The sequence below is a fragment of the Cololabis saira genome, chromosome 14 (assembly GCF_033807715.1).
Source record: "Cololabis saira isolate AMF1-May2022 chromosome 14, fColSai1.1, whole genome shotgun sequence".
Classification (NCBI taxonomy): domain Eukaryota; kingdom Metazoa; phylum Chordata; class Actinopteri; order Beloniformes; family Belonidae; genus Cololabis; species Cololabis saira.
Window position 1 is genome coordinate 45,735,626 of NC_084600.1, and position 22,771 is coordinate 45,758,396.

The following is a 22,771-nucleotide window of genomic DNA, read 5'->3' on the forward strand; positions in this document are numbered from 1 at the left end:
TCGGGGCTTCAGTTGGTTATTATATTATATATATATAATAATATATATATAATAATATATATATAATAATATATATATATATATATATATATATATATATATATATATTATATATTATTATATATTATATGTATATATATATATATATATATATATATATATATATATATATATATATATATATATATATATATATATATATATATATATATATATATATATATATATATATATATATATATATATATTATATTATATTGTAGAGTGTGATGTCTGTGGGGATGGAGGACCTGCGGTTCCTTCTCTAGCAGGTGGATCTTTGGCTGAAAGAGCTGCTGATTCTCCCACAGTGTCATGTAGGGGGTGAGAGGGTTGATCATGATGGAGTAGGTCGGGTTTCCCACCCCCCCTGAACGCAGCAGCAGACCGGTGCCCGGGTTTCCCACCCCCCCTGAACGCAGCAGCAGACCGGTGCCCGGGTTTCCCACCGTCCCTGAATGCAGCAGCAGACCGGTGCCCGGGTTTCCCACCCCCCCTGAACGCAGCAGCAGGCCGGTGCCCGGGTTTCCCACCCCCCCTGAACGCAGCAGCAGACCGGTGCCCGGGTTTCCCACCCCCCCTGAACGCAGCAGACATGGCTGCTCTGTCTGACTGCAGAGCCAAGAAGAGACAGAGAACGGAGGAGAGAGGAGGACCTGGATTAGGAGAGTTGGGAGGGATGACGACGGTAGGAGGAACAACATGATAATAATATGATGTTGTTGCTGCTGTTGTTAAACGTGTTTTGCTGGTGAAACAGAAACTAGAGCAGAAATCTGCAGCTTCTTCAGAAAGATCTGACTAGCTTCAGCTAAACTCAATCTTTATGATGTTATAATAATAATAGTAATAATAATAATAATAATAATAATAATAATAATAATAATAATAATACCTACCAGTGTGTGAGTATTTATAAATACAGGTTAAATGATCAGTGAATGGTTCTAGGACTAAATAAGTTTAAACTTCTTCCCTACTCCTTTTTTGGCACATGTAGGTCCCCAGAGACACTGATTTCATTAATTGAGTAATATCTAATTCTAAGTATTAACTAACATCTCTGGCCTTTTTAAATCTAAACTGAAAACTGATTTATTCAGGGAGGCTTTTAATACCCAGTAGTGGTGACACTTTTATACTTTGGTCTTGACGGTAAGTTTTATTCTGGTTTTATTCTTGTTTTATTCTGGTTTTATTCTTGTTTTATTCTCGTTTTCTTCTTGTTTCTTCTTGTTTTATTCTGGTTTTATACGCACGCACGCACGCAAAACGCACGCTCGCACGCAAAAACGCTCGCACGCAAAAACGCTCGCACGCAAAACGCACGCTTGCACGCAAAAACGCACGCACGCATGAAAAAACGCACGCTCGCACGCAAAAACGAACGCACGCACGCACGAAAAAACGCAAAACGCAAAAACGCACGCTTGCATGCAAAAACGCACGCAAAACGCACGCTTGCACGCATGCACGCACGCTGGCACGCAAAAACGCACGCTCGCACGCAAAAACGCTTGCACGCAAAAACGCATGCACGCACGCTTGCACGCAAAAACGCATGCACGCATGAAAAAAGGCACGCAAAACGCACGCTCGCACGCAAAAACGCACTCTCGCACGCAAAAATGAACGCACGCTCGCACGCAAAAATGAACGCACGCTCGCACGAAAAAACGCACGCTCGCACGCAAAAATGCACGCTCACACGCACGTAAAAACGCACGCAAAAACGCACGCACGCATGAAAAAACGCATGCTCGCACGCACGCAAAAATGAACGCACGCTCGCACGCAAAAACGCTCGCACGCAAAACGCACGCTTGCACGCAAAAACGCATGCACGCAAAAACGCATGCACGCATGAAAAAAGGCACGCAAAACGCACGCTCGCATGCAAAACGCACTCTCGCACGCAAAAACGCACGCATGCATGAAAAAACGCACGCTCGCATGCAAAAATGAACGCACGCTCGCACAAAAAAACGCACGCTCGCACGCAAAAATGCACGCTCGCACACACGAAAAAACGCACGCAAAAACGCACGCACGCATGAAAAAACGCACGCTCGCACGCACGCAAAAATGAACGCACGCTTGCACGCAAAAACGCACGCTGGCACGCAAAACGTATTGTCTCCAGGATGCGTTCAGGGACCCTGACCAGTGTTGTTATTTTCAGGAGGCGTTCAGGGACCCTGACCAGTGTTGTTATCTCCAGGAGGCGTTCGAGGACCAGGAGGCGTTCAGGGACCAGGAGGCGTTCAGGGACCAGGAGGCGTTCAGGGACCAGGAGGCGTTCAGGGACCAGGAGGCGTTCAGGGACCCCCACAAGCCGCTGCCGTCGGCCGTCGTCCACCTGAGGGGTTTGGTGGACGGAGTGATGGAGAACGACCTGGTGGAGGCGCTGCAAGAGTTCGGGAACATCAGGTGAAAACAGAAAAAACGGTTTCTCTCCAACAAGAACCTGCTGGTTCTGGATCTAACGCTCTGATCTTTTATCTCATGTTTACAGTAGAAATACACAAAGATTAGGATTCTGCTCCATGTATTTAAAATGTTTTAACTAGGGAGGCCCCGATTCCGATACTGGTATCGGTATCGGGGCCGATACTTCTCTCATATACTCGTACTCGTACTCGCAAAAATCCTCCGATACCAGGCACCGATACTTGTAGTTACTGGTTAGCGCCGGCAAAAATAGGCCGCGGTAATTCACTTCCGTTGGGGCTTTTTTATTTGCGTCGTTTTTTAAAATATTTGCAGCGTTTCTTTAATTTTCCGCATTGTCGGGTCTCGGCCACCGTAGGGAACTGTATTAAACACTCCACGTAATTCACAGTACAACATAAACAATCCCATTGTTACATTGCGGTTAGCCGTTAGCCGCGTTAGCCGCGTTAGCCGCGTTAGCCGCGTTAGCCGGTTAACTGCATTAGCCGTGCCGACAGCCCTCAGTCTGTCTTGCTTCTGTCGTCATCCTTTTTTCTGAAACATGTCCACCCTGCTGACGTCCCGCTGCGTTAATGTCTCTATCTCTCCTGAAACGGCTCTGCCGGTCTCTCCCACTTTAGTTATTTCTGTGGTAGAAGTATCGGATCGGTACTCGGTATCGGCGAGTACACAAATTAAAATACTCGTACTTTTGTGAAAACAATGGTATCGGGACATCCCTAGTTCTAACTTTATCCACGTCCACCAGCTGTTGGGTGTTTTTAAAATGGAGAGAACATAGTGCTGTGAATTAATGGATTTGTTGTTTTTTTGCTAAAATGTCAGAGCTTTATCACTGATTGTCAGAAGAGTTGCTGGTTCTTGTAGATTTAATCATAAAAACAGCAGAAAGAAAGCAGCCGTTTTCCAGTCGTCTAATTTCAATGGCAGCGAGCCGTTAGCCGTTATCTGTTAGCCGTTATCCGTTAGCCTTTAGCCGTTAGCATGTCACATATAAATGAAGATGCTGTAAGTTTAGTAAAAATAAGCAGTTATTTAATTTCCTCTTCAGTATTAATGACGTATTACTGAATTGAACTGAATTAAAACTGTCCAGCTGCTGATTCTTCCTGAATCATCTGTAGTTTGGTGGTGATGATGTTTCTGACCTGTAGTTTGGTGTTTCTGGTCTGTAGTTTGGTGGTGATGATATTTCTGACCTGTAGTTTGATGTTTCTGACCTGTAGTTTGGTGGTGATGATGTTTCTGACCTGTAGTTTGATGTTTCTGACCTGTAGTTTGGTGTTTCTGACCCGTAGTTTGGTGGTGATGGTGGTGATGGTGTTTCTGACCCGTAGTTTGTTGTTTCTGACCTGTAGTTTGGTATTTCTGACCTGTAGTTTGGTGTCTCTGGTCGGTAGTTTGGTGGTGATGATGTTTCTGACCCGTAGTTTGGTATTTCTGGTCTGTAGTTTGGTGGTGATGATGTTTCTGACCTGTAATTTGATGTTTCTGTAGTTTGGTGGTGATGATGCTTAAGAAGCGCCAGGCGTTGGTGGAGTACCAGGACATGGCCGGTTGTTTCTGGTCGGTAGTTTGGTGGTGATGGTGTTTCTAACCCGTAGTTTGTTGTTTCTGACCTGTAGTTTGGTGTTTCTGACCCGTAGTTTGGTGGTGATGATGCCTAAGAAGCGCCAGGCGTTGGTGGAGTACCAGGACATGGCCGGTTGTTTCTGACCTGTAGTTTGATGTTTCTGACCTGTAGTTTGGTGGTGATGATGTTTCTGACCTGTAGTTTGGTATTTCTGACCCGTAGTTTGGTGGTGATGATGTTTCTGACCTGTAGTTTGATGTTTCTGTAGTTTGGTGGTGATGATGTTTCTGACCTGTAGTTTGGTGGTATATCCTGTAGTTTGGTGGTGATGATGCCTAAGAAGCGCCAGGCGTTGGTGGAGTACCAGGACATGGCCGGTTGTTTCTGACCTGTAGTTTGATGTTTCTGACCTGTAGTTTGGTGGTATATCCTGTAGTTTGGTGGTGATGATGTTTCTGACCTGTAGTTTGATGTTTCTGACCCGTAGTTTGGTGGTGATGATGTTTCTGACCCGTAGTTTGGTGTTTCTGACCCGTAGTTTGGTGGTGATGATGTTTCTGACCCGTAGTTTGGTGTTTCTGACCCGTAGTTTGGTGGTGATGATGCCTAAGAAGCGCCAGGCGTTGGTGGAGTACCAGGACATGGCCGGTTCCCTCAACGCCGTGACGTTTTCTGGGGAGAACCAGGTTTTCGTGGCCGGCCACCCGGCGTTCATCAACTACTCCACCAGCCAGAAGATCAGCCGGCCCGGGGCCGGGGACGAGTCCCGGGGGGGGAACAACGTGCTGCTGCTGACGGTGGTGCACCCGCTCTACCCCATCACCACGGTAACGACCCCATCTACCCCATCACCACGGTAACCAGGGTTATAACCACCTCACCCATCACCCATCACTAACCCTAACGTCCTGCTGCTGACGGTGGTGCACCCGCTCTACCCCATCACCACGGTAACGACCCCATCTACCCCATCACCACGGTAACCAGGGTTATAACCACCTCACCCATCACCCATCACTAACCCTAACGTCCTGCTGCTGACGGTGGTGCACCCGCTCTACCCCATCACCACGGTAACGACCCCTCATCAACCCCCTCTACCCCATCACCACGGTAACCAGTTACATCTACCCCATCACCACGGTAACAACCCGCTCTACCCCATCACCACGGTAACCAGGGTTATAACCACCTCACCCATCACCCATCACTAACCCTAACGTGCTGCTGCTGACGGTGGTCAACCCGCTCTACCCCATTACTACGGTAACGACCCCTCATCAACCCCCTCTACCCCATCACCATGGTAACGACCCCATCTACCCCATCACCACGGTAACCATCAACCCGCTCTACCCCATCACCACGGTAACGAGGTTATATCAACCACATCACCACGGTAACCAGTTACATCTACCCCATCACCACGGTAACCATCACCACGGTAACCAGAGTTGATGTTTTCCCATCACCACGGTAACCAGGGTTGGTGTTTTCCCATCACCACGGTAACCAGGGTTGGTGGTTAACGTGAATCTGAGTCTCATCAGGAGGTTTTAAGTATAATTTATTAAAGTTTAGCCTCTTGAGATGTAACATCTCATTTTCAAGGGGGTCCAAGAAAACAATCAACATTACAATAAATTACATTACAGTTTATACATGACATAAAACATAAACATTACAATAAATTACATTACAATAAATTACATTACAGTTTATACATGACATAAAACATAAACATTACAATAAATTACATTACAATAAATTACATTACAGTTTATACATGACATAAAACATAAACATTACAATAAATTACATTACAATAAATTACATTACAGTTTATACATGACATAAAACATAAACATTACAATAAATTACATTACAGTACAAACATACATAGGTTTTATAAAACTGTTTCTCTGCAGGATGTTCTCTTGTTACCATGGTTACCTGAGTTACCTGTGTTACCTGTGTTACCATGGTTACCTGTGTTACCTGTGTTACCTGTGTTACCATGGTTACCTGTGTTACCTGTGTTACCATGGTTACCTGTGTTACCATGGTTACCATGGTTACCATGGTTACCTGTGTTACCATGGTTACCATGGTTACCATGGTTACCTGTGTTACCTGTGTTACCATGGTTACCTGTGTTACCTGTGTTACCATGGTTACCTGTGTTACCTGTGTTACCTGTGTTACCATGGTTACCTGAGTTACCTGTGTTAACTGTGTTACCATGGTTACCTGAGTTACCTGTTACCTGTGTTACCATGGTTACCATGGTTACCTGTGTTACCATGGTTACCATGGTTACCTGTGTTACCATGGTTACCATGGTTACCTGTGTTTCAGGACGTTCTCTTCACCATCTGCAACAACTGCGGTCCGGTCCAGCGGATCGTCGTCTTCAGGAAGAACGGAGTTCAGGCCATGGTGGAATATCCTGATTTAATCCTCTGATTCCACCTTAATTCATCCCTTATTTCACCTTAATTAATCTGATTCCACTTTAATTAATCTCTGATTCCACCTTAATTAATCTGATTCCACTTTAATTAATCTCTGATTCCACCTTAATCCCTGATCTCTGATTCCACCTTAATTCATCTCTGATTCCACCTTAATTTATCTCTGATTCCACCTTAATTTATCTCTGATTCCACCTTAATTTATCTCTGATTCCACCTTAATTAATCTCTGATTCCACCTTAATTTATCTCTGATTCCACCTTAATTTATCTCTGATTCCACCTTAATTTATCTCCGATTCCACCTTAATTTATCTCTGATTCCACCTTAATTCATCTCTGATTCCACCTTAATTCATCTCTGATTCCACCTTAATTCATCTGATTCCACCTTAATTAATCTCTGATTCCACCTTAATTAATCTCTGATTCCACCTTAATTAATCTGATTCCACCTTAATTAATCCCTGATTCCACCTTAATTCATCTCTGATTCCACCTTAACTAATCTCTGATTCCACCTTAATTAATCTGATTCCACCTTAACCCCCTCACGTTTGATTCCGTCCAGAGCGCCCAGAGAGCGAAGGCGTCTCTGAACGGAGCAGATATTTATTCCGGCTGCTGCAGTTTAAAGATAGAATACGCCAAGGTGAGTTCGGTTAGTTAAACTGTAGAATATTAAACATTTAATTAAACTAATTAAACTTTAGCAGGATTAGTTTTAACTATATTTTAATGAACTTTATTCCTCAGCCAACGCGGCTCAACGTGTTCAAGAACGACCAGGACACGTGGGATTACACCAACCCCAACCTGATACCAGGTAACCACGGCAACCCCCTGCCTGCATCACTTCCTGTTTCCTCACTACGGGAGTATTATGGGATGTTTCCTCACTACACAAACCACGTAAACGTCAGGTAAACGTCAGGTAAACGTCAGGCAAACGTCAGGTAAACGTCAGGCAAGCGTTAGGGCATAAGGATCAACCTGAGGGCGGTTCAGGCTCGTGCATGGCAATCACCACCACACCAGGAAACACCACGGTCCCTTTAGCATGTAGCACCACAACGCTACACATGCTAGTTCAGTCTGATGTCACCGTCCCCGTCACAACCTGCTCTGGTCCAATCACGTCACACCTGCTAGCTTAAACATAGTGGAGATTTGATCATGAAATCAGACGTTACATTCTCATCCAGCTCCTGTTAGGAACATTAGGAACTTTAGGAACATTAGGAACATTAGGAACTTTAGGAACATTAGGAACATTAGGAACATTAGCAACATTAGGAACATTAGGAACATTAGGAACATTAGAAACATTAGGAACATTAGGAACATTAGAAACATTAGGAACATTAGGAACATTAGGAACATTAGGAACATTAGGAACATTATCAACATTAGGAACATTAGAAACATTAGGAACATTAGGAACATTAGGAACATTATCAACATTAGGAACATTAGGAACATTAGGAACATTATCAACATTAGGAACTTTAGGAACATTAGGAACATTAGGAACATTAGGAACTTTAGGAACTTTAGGAACATTAGGAACTTTAGGAACATTAGGAACATTATCAACATTAGGAACATTAGAAACATTAGGAACATTAGGAACATTATCAACATTAGGAACATTAGAAACATTAGGAACATTAGGAACATTAGGAACATTATCAACATTAGGAACATTAGGAACATTAGGAACATTATCAACATTAGGAACATTAGGAACATTAGGAACATTATCAACATTAGGAACTTTAGGAACATTAGGAACATTAGGAACATTAGGAACTTTAGGAACTTTAGGAACATTAGGAACTTTAGGAACATTAGGAACATTATCAACATTAGGAACTTTAGAAACATTAGGAACATTAGGAACATTAGGAACATTATCAACATTAGGAACATTAGGAACATTAGGAACATTAGGAACATTATCAACATTAGGAACATTAGGAACATTATCAACATTAGGAACATTAGGAACATTAGGAACATTAGGAACATTATCAACATTAGGAACATTAGGAACATTAGCAACATTAGGAACATTAGGAACATTAGGAACATTATCAACATTAGGAACATTAGAAACATTAGGAACATTAGGAACATTATCAACATTAGGAACATTAGGAACATTAGGAACATTAGGAACATTAGGAACATTAGGAACATTAGGAACATTATCAACATTAGGAACTTTAGGAACATTAGGAACATTAGCAACATTAGGAACATTAGGAACATTATCAACATTAGGAACTTTAGGAACATTAGGAACATTATCAACATTAGGAACTTTAGGAACATTAGGAACATTAGCAACATTAGGAACATTAGGAACATTAGGAACATTAGGAACATTATCAACATTAGGAACATTAGAAACATTAGGAACATTAGGAACATTAGGAACATTAGGAACATTAGGAACATTATCAACATTAGGAACTTTAGGAACATTAGGAACATTAGCAACATTAGGAACATTAGGAACATTAGCAACATTAGGAACATTAGGAACATTAGGAACTTTAGGAACTTTAGGAACTTTAGGAACATTAGGAACATTAGCAACATTAGGAACATTAGGAACATTAGGAACTTTAGGAACATTAGGAACATTAGCAACATTAGGAACTTTAGGAACTTTAGGAACATTAGGAACATTAGCAACATTAGCAACATTAGGAACATTAGGAACATTAGCAACATTAGCAACATTAGGAACATTAGGAACATTAGCAACATTAGGAACATTAGGAACATTAGGAACATTAGCAACATTAGCAACATTAGGAACATTAGCAACATTAGGAACATTAGGAACATTAGGAACATTAGACCCAAATCCAGCTGCTCTCATAGGGCTGGGCCATTTTGGACAAAAATACAATCCCGATTGGCTGGGGGGGGCTCGGGCGGGGGGCTGTGGCTTGGGCGTCTCCGGGTCTCCTGGGGGGGGCTGGGCCGTGGACGTGGGGGTCCCACTCGGAGGGCCCGGCCCTGCCTGGGTGGGGGGTGGCTGTCTGCGCTGGGGGGGCATTGCTGCCTTGGTCCTCCGTCGCTGGGCGGGGGCCGCGTGCCCCTGCGTCTGTGGTGTACGGTCACATGGAAAAAGTGAAATTTTAGCTTGTTTAAGAAATTCCCACCAAGCTGATAAAGTTGTGCTAATATTAATGCTTTTGAAACATTGATGACGTTTGATACTTTGACTAATAAATGGTAACTCTGAGATTTCTAGTTCATTGCAAAACACTTGCTCTACAGCTTAAGATTAAGATTCGCAGAATATTCTAATTTTTGAGGACATTTCCACTTAAGAACTGGCTGATAGACCTTAAGGTTTTAGGTTTATTTACAAAAATCAGGCTTTACTTTTTCATTGACAAAGTTAATTCAGTCAGTTTGGTTCATGTTTTCCTTGCCAGTGTAAAAGTCTTGTCTCTCCAACCCTGATGTTTTAAACCTCCGTTCTGTTAAACCTCCGTCTGATCCTTGTGATTACTGTTTTCACAGTTTTCAATAAAAATGCAGGTTCTGTTCTTTTGCACTGATGCAGATTTTATTTCCTTTGTTTCCTCCATGAATTCAGGGGGATATAAATGATGTTAATGTGGATATTTGACGTGTGATTGTTACCTGTGCAGACGCTGATGGGGAAGACAATTGGAACAATTCACCAGGTGTGTGTTTGATACGGGAGAGAAATAAAATCTCTGTAAAAATCTCCATTATGTGAATAATTGCAACCCAGTTTAGAGTCAGATTCTGCATGTGTCACCGACTCCTGCATGTTGTAAATGTGAGTTAGTGAAGTTAGTAAAGTTAGTGTTGCATGTTGTAAATGTGAGTTAGTGAAGTTAGTGTTGCATGTTCTAAATGTGAGTTAGTAAAGTTAGTGTTGCATGTTCTAAATGTGAGTTAGTGAAGTTAGTGTTGCATGTTGTAAATGTGAGTTAGTAAAGTTAGTGTTGCATGTTCTAAATGTGAGTTAGTAAAGTTAGTGTTGCATGTTCAGGACGTCTGACTGGACATTTTACCATTTCCAGATCCCAACGCTAATCCCAACAAACGGCAGCGACAGCCAGCGCTGCTGGGAGATCATCCGCCAGAATACGGTAATAAATACAAATATATATATATATATGTATATATATATATATATATATATATATATATATATATATATATATATATATATATATATATATATATATATATATATATATATATATACATATATATATATATATATATATATATATATATATGTATATACACAAACACACACACGGTAAGTCCGTGAACTTCGCCCAGAGCTGCTCTCAGCCAATTTCCTTGATGTTATCAGACGGCTCGGTCAGTTCTGATCCAGGTCCACAGATGTTCCTGAGAGGGGAGGGTTAGTGGGGGCAGAGTCACCTAGTTTACATTCCACCAGGGAGATTGTGACCAGAGCGATCGGCCAAAACCGCCCTGTCAAGGTCAGATTATAGAATCAACAATTATATTGCAAACAGGCAGACTCAGTAATTTTCCGTCTGCCTTCAGTCTCTGGTTCATCAATGAACGACTCCATTGATGAGTTTCCAACTTCTCCGCCCCCGGGGAGGCATCAACCTCTCCCAGCCTCCCCAGTACCTTGCAGGGACCGGTACATTTGCTGTCCAGCTTCGGGTTGTAGACCCAGACCAGCTCGTCTGGCACAAAGTCCCGGCCCCGAGACTTCACGTCGTAGCAGCGTTTCTGTTTCACTGCGGCTTCCCGCAGCTGCTCCGGGCAGCTACCTGCTGTTACCATGGTTACCATGGAACACAAGGTAGCTGCTCCCGGGCAGCCACCTTGTGTTCTCAGGGCGGTTACCATGGTTACAGTGATGACGGCTACCCCCCTCCCCACCATCACTGTAACCAGGGTAACCATGGTAACCATGGTTACCATGGTTACAGTGTTCTTGTGTTCCCAGGAGGCCCCCAGGGGGGTTACCATGGTTACAGTGATGACAGTTACCTTGTGTTCTCAGGGCGGTTACCATGGTTACCATGGTTACAGTGATGACAGCTACCTTGTGTTCCCAGGTGGCCCCCAGGGCGGTTACCATGGTTACAGTGATGACGGCTACGCCCCTCCCCACCGCCCGGGGCCCGGTCTGGGCCGGGGCCGGGGGGGCCAGCGTTACGGCCCTGGATACTCGGGGCCCCCCCCCGCCCGAGTTCGGGCCCCACGCCGACTCCCCGGTGCTGATGGTCTACGGCCTGGAGGGCAGGGTCAACGCTGACCGCGTCTTCAACGTCTTCTGTCTCTACGGCAACGTGGAGAGGGTGAGTGGAACATCTGTCTCTACGGCAACGTGTGAGTGGAACATCTGTCTCTACGGCAACGAGTGAGTGGAACATCTGTCTCTACGGCAACGAGTGAGTGGAACATCTGTCTCTACGGCAACGAGCGAGTGGAACATCTGTCTCTACGGCAATGTGGAACGAGTGAGTGGAACGATGCCCAACACTCGTCTTTGGAGCATTAGCAGCCAGACGGTGCCGTGACCTTCAAGACCTTCAAGACCTTGAACAAAAACCTTCATGACAAAGAAATGTCCCGCTCACTCTGGGCGGGTGCCTTTTATTTTTGAGGATCTTCTGTTCCTAAACGGTAGGGGTGTAAGGAGACACTAATCTCATGATACGTTCCGATATTAAAGCAGTATTTTTTTAACAACCTTGAATGAGGAACATATGACTGGAAAGAATTGTCTTTTATTTGAAAGACTGTTAGGCTCGAGGGAAGGAGGGCGGACCCAAATGCAGGACAACACGAGCAAGGTTCAGGTATAATAAAGTTTATTAATAAAAGGCGCTCCACAGGAGGGAAGGAAGACAAACACAAGATCACAGACCGCTGGAAAGTCCAACTAAAAGCGCAGACCGGAGAGAAACTCACGGCTGGAAAACGTAATGCAAAGGACCCAGGACGGGAAGATCCACGAACAGGAAACTAGGTCCAGGAAAACAGCCAGAGTACGGGGCTCTGAGCTGGAGGGAATCATCCGACACCACAACTTGTGGGAGGAAGGTTTAAGAGCGGGCTGGGTGACGAGGCTGAGTGGTGTCAGGTGTGGGGACGGTGATTACAAAACAATACTGTGCGTGCGCCCTATTGTTACAGTTTATAATGCTTTATAACTTTTAGTAAAACTATAAGTTTTAAAGAGAAAGCCAGGACGACCATTTACCACAAACTGAACTAAAAGTAAATGTCAGGTATGCATTATGCATCTTCAGTTTCATACAGTTTCATAAAGTACAAATATTTAGCCACAAACTGAATAGAATTTAGTTGTTAAATTTCTGGAAAAGAAAAAAGTCAAATCATACATGAGTGAAACTATTCAGTTACCTGTATGAACCTGAAGATCATAATGCAAACCTGACATTTACTTTTAGTTCAGTTTGTGGAAAATGTTTGGCCTGGCTTTCTCTTTAAAACATAAACAGTTATAAAGCATTACAAACTGTAACAATAAAACTTAAACAGTTATAAAGCTGTACAAACTGTAACAATAAAACTTAAACAGTTATAAAGCTGTACAAACTGTAACAATAGGGCAAACACACAGTATTGTTTTGTATTTTGTGTCTTTCAAATAAAAGACCATTTTTTTCCAGTCGTATGTTCCTCATTCAAGGTTGTTAAAAAATACTGCTATAATATCGTATCGTATCATGAGATTAGTGTATCGTTACACCCCTACATTCCAGCCAATCACAGGCAGCTCTTGGTCCATCTGAGGTACCGATATATAGGAACCGAAAGATCCGGCCACTTCCGGTACCGGCGGTACCAGCGAGTTCGGTACTCTGATTATTATTATTATTATTACTCAGCCCTACATGAGTTTATCAGTATAATTTATCAGTATAATCTTATAATCTCATGTTAGTTTTGTGTCTCTGTTTCATGGAAACCTCTGTTTAGATTTTCTTTATTTAATGTTGACATTTTACCAAACGTGATGCTAGTTGTTTAGTTTAGTCTTTGTTTCTTCTGCCCTCGTCTCCTGAAGTTCATGAAGAGTTTGTTCTGTCTCAGATCAAGTTCATGAAGAGTTTGTTCTGTCTCAGATCAAGTTCATGAAGAGTTTGTTTGTTCCGTCTCAGATCAAGTTCATGAAGAGTTTGTTTGTTCCGTCTCAGATCAAGTTCATGAAGAGTTTGTTCACAGATCAAGTTCATGAAGAGTTTGTTCTCAGATCAAGTTCATGAAGAGTTTGTTCTCAGATCAAGTTCATAAAGAGTTTGTTCCGTCTCAGATCAAGTTCATGAAGAGTTTGTTCTCAGATCAAGTTCATAAAGAGTTTGTTCTCAGATCAAGTTCATGAAGAGTTTGTTCTCAGATCAAGTTCATGAAGAGTTTGTTCTCAGATCAAGTTCATAAAGAGTTTGTTCTCAAATCAAGTTCATGAAGAGTTTGTTCTCAGATCAAGTTCATGAAGAGTTTGTTCTCAGATCAAGTTCATGAAGAGTTTGTTCTCAGATCAAGTTCATGAAGAGTTTGTTCTGTCTCAGATCAAGTTCATGAAGAGTTTGTTCTGTCCGTGTTTCAGATCAAGTTCATGAAGAGTTTGTTCTGTCTCAGATCAAGTTCATGAAGAGTTTGTTCTCAGATCAAGTTCATGAAGAGTTTGTTCTGTCCGTGTTTCAGATCAAGTTCATGAAGAGTTTGTTCTCAGATCAAGTTCATGAAGAGTTTGTTCTGTCCGTGTTTCAGATCAAGTTCATGAAGAGTTTGTTCTGTCTCAGATCAAGTTCATGAAGAGTTTGTTCTCAGATCAAGTTCATGAAGAGTTTGTTCTCAGATCAAGTTCATGAAGAGTTTGTTCTCAGATCAAGTTCATGAAGAGTAAACCCGGGGCAGCGATGGTGGAGATGGGCGACTGCTACTCCGTGGACCGAGCCATCACCCACCTCAACAACAACTTCCTGTTTGGACAGAAACTCAACGTCTGGTGAGGAGGAAACAGAAGAGACTAGAATCCTGGAGGGTTAGGGGTTAGGGTTAAGGGTTAAGGGTTAAGGTTAAGGGTTATGGGTTAGGGTTAGGGTTAGTTTTAAAGGTTAGGGGTTAGGGGTTAGGGGTTAGGGTTAGTTTTAAAGGTTAGGGGTTAGGGTTAGGGTTAGGGTTAAGGATGGATCTAACGGTGTTTCCTCCTCAGCGTGTCCAAGCAGCAGGCCATCGTCCCCGGACAGTCGTACCACCTGGACGACAACTCCTGCAGCTTCAAGGACTTCCACGGATCCCGGAACAACCGCTTCACCTCCCCGGAACAGGCGGCCAAGAACCGGATCCAGCACCCCAGCAACGTGCTGCACTTCTTCAACGCCCAGCCGGACCTCAGCGCCGACACCTTCTCCCAGGTAAACTCAAATAAAACCTTCACCCAGGTAAACCAGCAACGTGCTGCACTTCTTCAACGCCCAGCCGGACCTCAGCGCCGACACCTTCTCCCAGGTAAACTCAAATAAAACCTTCACCCAGGTAAACACCCAGAACTAAAACCACCCAGGTAAACCTCCAAGTACGCAGAACTGAAATCCAGGTATGTACGGTGAAATCCTTTAACCTCAACCTGAGTTTTAACCAGAACTGGTTCTTTTTCTTCCAGGTCTGTGAAGAACTGGCCATCAAGAATCCTTCAAGTGTGAAACTTTTTACTGGAAAGAGTAAGTTGTGTTTGATCATGTGATGCTGCTGTGAAGTGAAGTACGCTAACGGTGCTCTGTAGTCGTCTTGTACCTAACCCCAACCCCAACACCCTAACACCTGTTGAGATTTATCAAAATCAGTTCATAAGTCCGCTCATGGTATAGTGAGTTTTTATTCAGCCGGCGGTGAGCACGTCTACACAGACGAGTGTCTGGTTGATATGCCGACCCAGAGTGGCTCGACGACAAGACTTTTATACCGTAAATTCAAGGCGCAAAAGGCAGGGAATACACAAGCCAAGTGACAGACGAAAAGTAATTTACAGTTGGATGTGATCTGTGGCCAAATGTCCCCATCGGGCATTTGGCATGACTGTCACTAAGTTCCAAATCACCCCATGGGGTGCTCTAGTGTTCCAAGTCTGTTTGAGGCAACTTCCAAGGTGTCGTCTCTGCAGGGAGGTAGGAAGCTGATATTCAGGTCGACCACGGTGCTGTTACAATGCCTCATCAATTCACAATTTTTTTTGAGTTACAGTGGAGTACATAATTTTAGTAGAGTGATACATATTTTGCAAGTGAACCTTAAACATGTGATCAGAAGCCAAATAACAACAAGCCAACAAAGCAAATTCAAATATCAAGTAACCAACGTGTCCTAACTGTTCTTTAAACCAATCAAACAAACTAGTTATGACAGGTGTATGTAACGTTTTGGCAATATCTTTCAAGTGATACGTTATTTCTTGGATGGTGGCATTGTGGTCAGGTATAAATATACAACATTCAGTTTTAATCACAGCACAAGTTATCTGTCTTGATCCTGTGAAAGATGTGAGTGTTGTGGCATGTACAAAGCATCTGCTTCTGGGCCTCTGCGGCCTGCGCTGCTCCTCTGCTCCTCTGCCAGTCGTGGATGTCTGGGGTGTTGAAGTTCAGCTACTTCTGGGCTTTCCGGGCCTGCGTTGTTTCTTTCACTGGCTCCGACGGTGGTGAGGACGAGGACCCCCAGGAAGAAGAGGGAACCAGCTGGTTTCCGGTGCATGGGGGAGGTGTTGTTTTCTTACAGTGGGATGCGTGGAACCAGGTTAGACGCCCTTCACACTTGACTCCAGTGTCGGTGGTGAGCAGGACGTGTTGAGCCTTGGACCAGCGAGGTTTTCTCTGACACAAAGTCTCCGAGTTGGAGGTTATTCCACTAGGAAGAGACTGGACAGCTTTTACTTTTCTGTGGATTGACTGAACGGCAGAGGTTAGAGCAGAGCAAAATTATATCATGGATTCATCCATGGCATGGAAGTCCATCTTCATATATAGAACTGAATTGCCTGGTATAGTCATAGGTCTACCCGTAATCCTTTCATGAGGCGTGAGTTTGTGCTTCCTAATGGGTGTTGACCTCATTGACATCAGGACTAAGCGCAACAACATTGTCCATTTAAGTCCAGTTTAAAAATTCTCTGCACATACAAGAACATTTTCATACAAGAACATTTTCATATCCCTCACATTTTGGTTTATGAATAAAGTCTTTTTGTAGAGCTTCAAAAAAAGTCACGGTGGGGGAAGTGTTGATAATGTTTAATATTTTTTCATAGGATGCCAATCTCGGAGCTTATCAGTATTTCAACACTGACACATTCCCCCTTTGCTCATCTGTGATTGCTAGCTGTGATCAGCTATGCGACACGCGTGCTATTCACGGGTACAAGGATGTGGGTTTCACAACGCGGCCGTCGTTGCTGACCCTGTCACGTCCCATGTTCCAGGAACTGGACAAAAGGTGGAGAGACAACTGAGTTTTGCAATTTTAACAAAAATAATTTATTAATGAACTTAAAAACAACTCCAACCAAGACAAAACAAAGAAACAAAGAAACAAAAAAGTCCACAGGTGGAGCCGGACTTCCACCCCAGCCGGAGTCTCGAGAGACCATCAATGTTCCAGTGCTGAGCCTTTCTGCTCCGGCCAAGCCACACCCCACCAGGTGCCATTCATCAGCCTGACGAGCTGGCTGATGAACTGGACTGGCTGATGAGCTGGACTGGCTGATGAACTGGACTGGCTGATGAACTGGACTGGCTGATGAACTGGACTGGCTGATGAACTGGACTGGCTGATGAGCTGGCTGCAAAGACTCCTCCAGCCATCACACCCCACAAATTATTTACATTTTTACAACCATGGGAATGCTACAATCTGTGTTTTTTCACATCAGTAGTCTCTTGTAGGAGGGCTACATCATTAGGAGACACCAGGTCGTTAGCGGGTATAGAAGGGCAAAGTTTTACATAGACAGGTAAGCCAAATTTGGCAGTTTCTTTTGCTGCATGGTCAGCCGAAGCATTGGCTTGTGAAACAGGATCTTTGGATTTGGTGTGGGCTTCACATTTAACAAAGCAATAGATGAAGGTAGTTGACAGGCTTTTATTAGTTCACCAATCAATTTACCACGTTTAACGGGTGTCTCTGAGGATGTGATAAATCCTCGGTTCGCCCACAATATATAAAATCGTGTACACAACCAAAAGCATATCTGGAATCTGTATAGATTGTAACAGTTTTACCTTTTGCTAGTTGACAGGCTCTCATCAGTACATATAGTTTAATCTACTTGGGTGGAGCTGGAGGAGGGCAAGGCGGCGCTTTCAACAATTAAGAATTATCACAAATTGTATAACCTGCGTATGGTATTCCATTTTTATAAGCAGAGCCGTCAGTGAAGAAAACAAGAAAAGTCAGGACAAGTGTTAAAGACAGAGGTGTCAAAGGTATTCACATTCATTACTCAGGTAGAAGTCCCACTGGACTATTCTTTTGGTACTCAGACCAACACGGCACTCTGGTCATTTCTCTCTTTAATGTTACCCGAGATATTAAACCTTTTTAAAAGAGCAAGTCAAATTCTAAGGCAGGATAAGCAAAGCATTCTCACAACACAATCAAATTCAAGTGTTATGAAATTGTTAGCATTCATAAACATCTCTACAATAACCTTCCCAATAACCCCTGCTCTAAACCACACAGCGGACTTACCTAAAATTTCAGGATGACGTCAACCTTTTCTCCGGCACTCCAATTCACAGACTTTTGACAACAACCCAGCAACAATAATTTGGGATTTTGCAAGTGGATCCCTTACCTCTGAAAATTTAGATCGAAGTCACTGATTGTGCCGTTCATCTGGAAAGAGGAGTTTCCATCGAAGGTCTATTGTCATCCCGCTCACAGCATCAAATTTTGAGGAATTTATCAAAATCAGTTCATAAGTCCGCTCGTGGTATAGTGAGTTTTTATTCAGTAGCCGGCGGTGAGCACGTCTACACAGACCAGAGTCTGGTTGAAATGCCGACCCAGAGTGGCTCGACGACAAAACTTTTATACCGTAAATTCAAGGCGTAAAAGGCAGGGAATACACAAGCCAAGTGACAGACGAAAAGTAATTTACAGTTGGATGTGATCTGTGGCCAAATGTCCCCATCGGGCATTTGGCATGACTGTCACTAAGTTCCAAATCACCCCATGGGGTGCTCTAGTGTTCCAAGTCTGTTTGAGGCAACTTCCAAGGTGTCGTCTCCTGCAGGGGAGGTAGGAAGCTGATATTCAGGTCGACCACGGTGCTGTTACAATGCCTCATCACACCCTCACCCTAACCCTAACTAACCCTAACTCTGACCCTAACCCTAACTCTTCTCTCGGCAGGCGAGCGCAGCTCCTCCGGCCTGCTGGAGTGGGAATCCATCAATGACGCCATGGAGGCGCTGGCCATGATGAACCATTACCAGATGAAGAACCCCAGTAGGTGATTTTTACTGAACATGGTTGGTAAACGGTTGTTGTTCAGGTGTTGATTTAAACCCCTTTATGTCCTGCAGGTGGGCCTTACCCGTACACGCTGAAGCTGTGCTTCTCCACCACTCACCACGCCAACTAAACACCAACTAAACTCAACTAAACTCAACTAAACACCAACTAAACTCAACTAAACACCTCCACACCAACCAAACACCTCGACACATCCCGGTGTCCCACTGCTCCGTTCTGTTCCACCAACATTCTTGTACTTTCTTGTAACATAAAACATAAACTACACCTTTATAAAAAGTAATTTCACTTCACCACGTCGGTCCAGTTTCTATGTTTCTATGTTCACACCAGATCGGAGCTTCTCCACCTCTGCACTTTTAAATAAAGATAATGCTAACGATCTGTGTGAGTGTTTTATTTAGTCTTTGAGAATAAAATATACTATTAATGAGAGCAGCAAAGGTTTGTGCTGCTTCTGAGGTTTGGTTGGTTTTAGAGCTCAACGTTACGTAGACGCTCGAGCTAAAGCCCTTAGCTTAGTGGTTATGTTACACGCCCAGGATGTGGTTTTGTAACAGATTATATATTTTTTTTAAACTGTTCTGCCGGGTAAACCTGAATTAACAGGGAAAAACATGAGACAGAGTCAGTTTTACTGCCTTTTCGCTCTCTATTCCTTGGGCATCTGTTTTATTATCAATAATTTTCACAAAATATCAATAAATCATATTTCCTTCAGTCATATATGTCTTAACCATTACAATACCTTCTTCTATTCATTCATGTTCATATACTGTGTTGTTATTTTAAACTGTCCCATCACTAAAAACGTATTTATACAATCATAAAACCAACCTGAATTCCTTCTGTTCTGATAACAGGCTAACTCTACATGTGTATAATACAATGTATAAAGAAAACTAGATGCATTTCAAGGCAGAACTGAAGAGAATTAACAATATATAAAGAAAACGGAAATGTACTTCTTCATTTTAAACAGTAATTCACACATTAAACACAAAACAGGAGCATTTACGTTTATGGTTATGGATTTATTATGTTTATGGATCAACATACAACATAATAGCAATTAAAACAAGTCACGTAGTAAACGGCCGTAGCGGCATAAAAAAAAGTGTAGAATCCTAAATTTCCGCTTTATACATCAAACTTATACAAAGTCATGTCATTAAACCAGGTCCGGTTTGTGCTTTTAAGTATAAAGTGCTCCTAATAAACTTGTTTCAAATCCAAACGTTATATTTACCTGAATTAACAGGGAAAAACATGAGAGCAGTTTTAGTGCTTTTCGCTCTCTCTTCCTTGCACATCTGAAGGGAGGATGGTGACGTCACACCTGTCAAACCCATAGACATATAAACGTATATAAACGTTTATATGTCTATGGTCAAACCGACCTCTCAACGTGTCGAGGCGCCACCTGGTGGTGGAAGGTGGAATATGAGTATTCCTGGGATACTGATCCCTGTTTTTTTCCCAATGCTCATTAAAGGCTAATCAAAGTGAAAGAAAGGTATATAATATAACAAAAATGTGACTACATTTTTGTGTATGTCACAGTTAGCACTGTTGCCTCACAGCAAGAAGGTTCCTGGTTCCACTCCCGGGCCCGGCTGGGGTTTCCTCCAGGTCCTCCGGCTTCACAGGATAAAACTAGAAGATGGATGGAGCAGGGACTCCAACATGTCTCTACTGCATTAGCTGCAGGTTAATTACACGTCTGCTAAATGAAGGCTGAGGGTGAAATGTCCTGAATTGACTCATGTCAGTATTGTTGTAGTATTAATGTTTTAGTAGCAACATCTTAGAAGTATCGGCCTCCACGACTCCAGCAGGTCATTGACTTTTTTCTCAAGATTTCAACATTTTTTCTCGAAATTTTGATTTTTTATTTCGACTTTTTTATCAACATTTCGACTTTTTTTCTCGACATTTCGACATTTTTCTCGACATTTCGACTTTTTTTCTCGAAATTTTGCCTTTTTTCTCGACATTTCGACTTTTTTCTCAACTTTTTTCTCAACATTTCTCATGCATTTCTCGTCCTCATTTCAAGTTTTTTAACTAGTGAAACAGATGATTTGTCCCTAATAAAGGCCTTAAATGTTTCCCACCTCAAACTAGCCGACGTTCCAGAAGTTTTACGTTCAAAATACAAGTCAATATGTTTGTTTAATAAATCTACAAATGCAGGTCCATGAGCCGCTCTGGCTGGAGTTTTTACAAGATTATCATTTTACAAGATTATCATCCTCAGATTATCATCTTCATATATTCATCTTCTCTTACAGTTTATTTACAAGCTCATCATCCTCAGATATCCTGGATATATCTGATATAGATAGGACTAAGCTTCTATACTGACACTCTTTAACCCTGGAAACAAATAATGCAGAAACTATGAAATAATGAGTTTTATAAGTTCTAGAATAACAGGAATATTCCACATAGCTCCAAATATCCAATAAATGTATCTCTTTTATAAAATGGTAATTATGTTCCTGGACCTGGTGTGGGTTTTATTAAAGTCTGGAGATTATTCTGATGGATCCAGTTGCAGTTAAAGTTTAGTTTTAGTTTAGTTTTTTAGTTTTTAGAGTCTCCAGACACCACAGAGTTTACAGAGATCTGAAATTATCAGGAATAAATTGTTATAGAATTTAGGATCATCTTCATTTGGACCTTAAACATTTATCAGATTTATATTTCCAGATAATAAAGAACCTTGGACTATAATATAATAAATATCTGCCAGCAGGTCAGCTAAAACATTATTAATTATGGATCAGTATCACGACTAGTATAAGGAGCAGAAACACCTGACCCTTTTATAACTCATTATCTGAGAGAAATCCTGCTCAGAAAATCAGTTTCCTGTTAGAAAACTATTTCTGATTGTAAGTTTTTAAGTTGTAATTTGATCCTGCTCATCAAACTTGTTTTATCTTTGCAATTTTATTCCAACCTCTACAGTTTAATGAGGTGAATTTTATCTTAAAGCTATTTTGTTTGTAAGTTATTTGGTTTGTGTTGGTAGTGCGATGGAGACAACCCCCCCCCCCCCCCCCCCCCCCAAAAAAAATAAATAAATAAATTAAATAATATAATAATAAAATAAAATAAGCCATGAGGCTTTTTGGTCAAAAAAGAAAAAAAAAAACATCTTAAAATGTAAATGACCAAAACAAAATAAACTAAACTAAAAAAAACTAAAACTAAACTAACCATTTTATCTTTATTTCTTATTATTGAATGAATTAACTTTTCCAGCCTGAACAGAGATTGTAGTAAATCAGTTAACGTGAACATCAGAACTTTAATATATATATATATATATATATATATATATATATATATATATATATATATATATATATATATATATATATATATATATATATATATATATGGTGAGGACGGGGAAGTTTCTCCAGTAACTCTGACCTGTTGGCGCCCCCTGGCGGTCATAATGTGGTAACATCTTTCTCTGGTTCACACATTGATGAATAAACATCGGAGATTAGTCTTTTATTAAAGTCCGAGGTTAATGATCTTTTAATCCTATTCCAAGTATTATTATTATTATTTTTTATTTTCTATTCCAAGTATTGACTGAATGTTTGGTGAAATGTCTCTTGGTTTGTATTCGTCACATTTACATTTACAGACACTT

General features: G+C 42.0%; 1 pseudogene; it reads left to right on the forward strand.

The window, feature by feature from the left end:
- The first annotated feature begins 652 nt into the window (after window positions 1-652).
- LOC133460126 (heterogeneous nuclear ribonucleoprotein L-like) lies at window positions 653-19,418 on the forward strand (annotated as a pseudogene).
- Window positions 19,419-22,771: the final 3,353 nt, after the last annotated feature.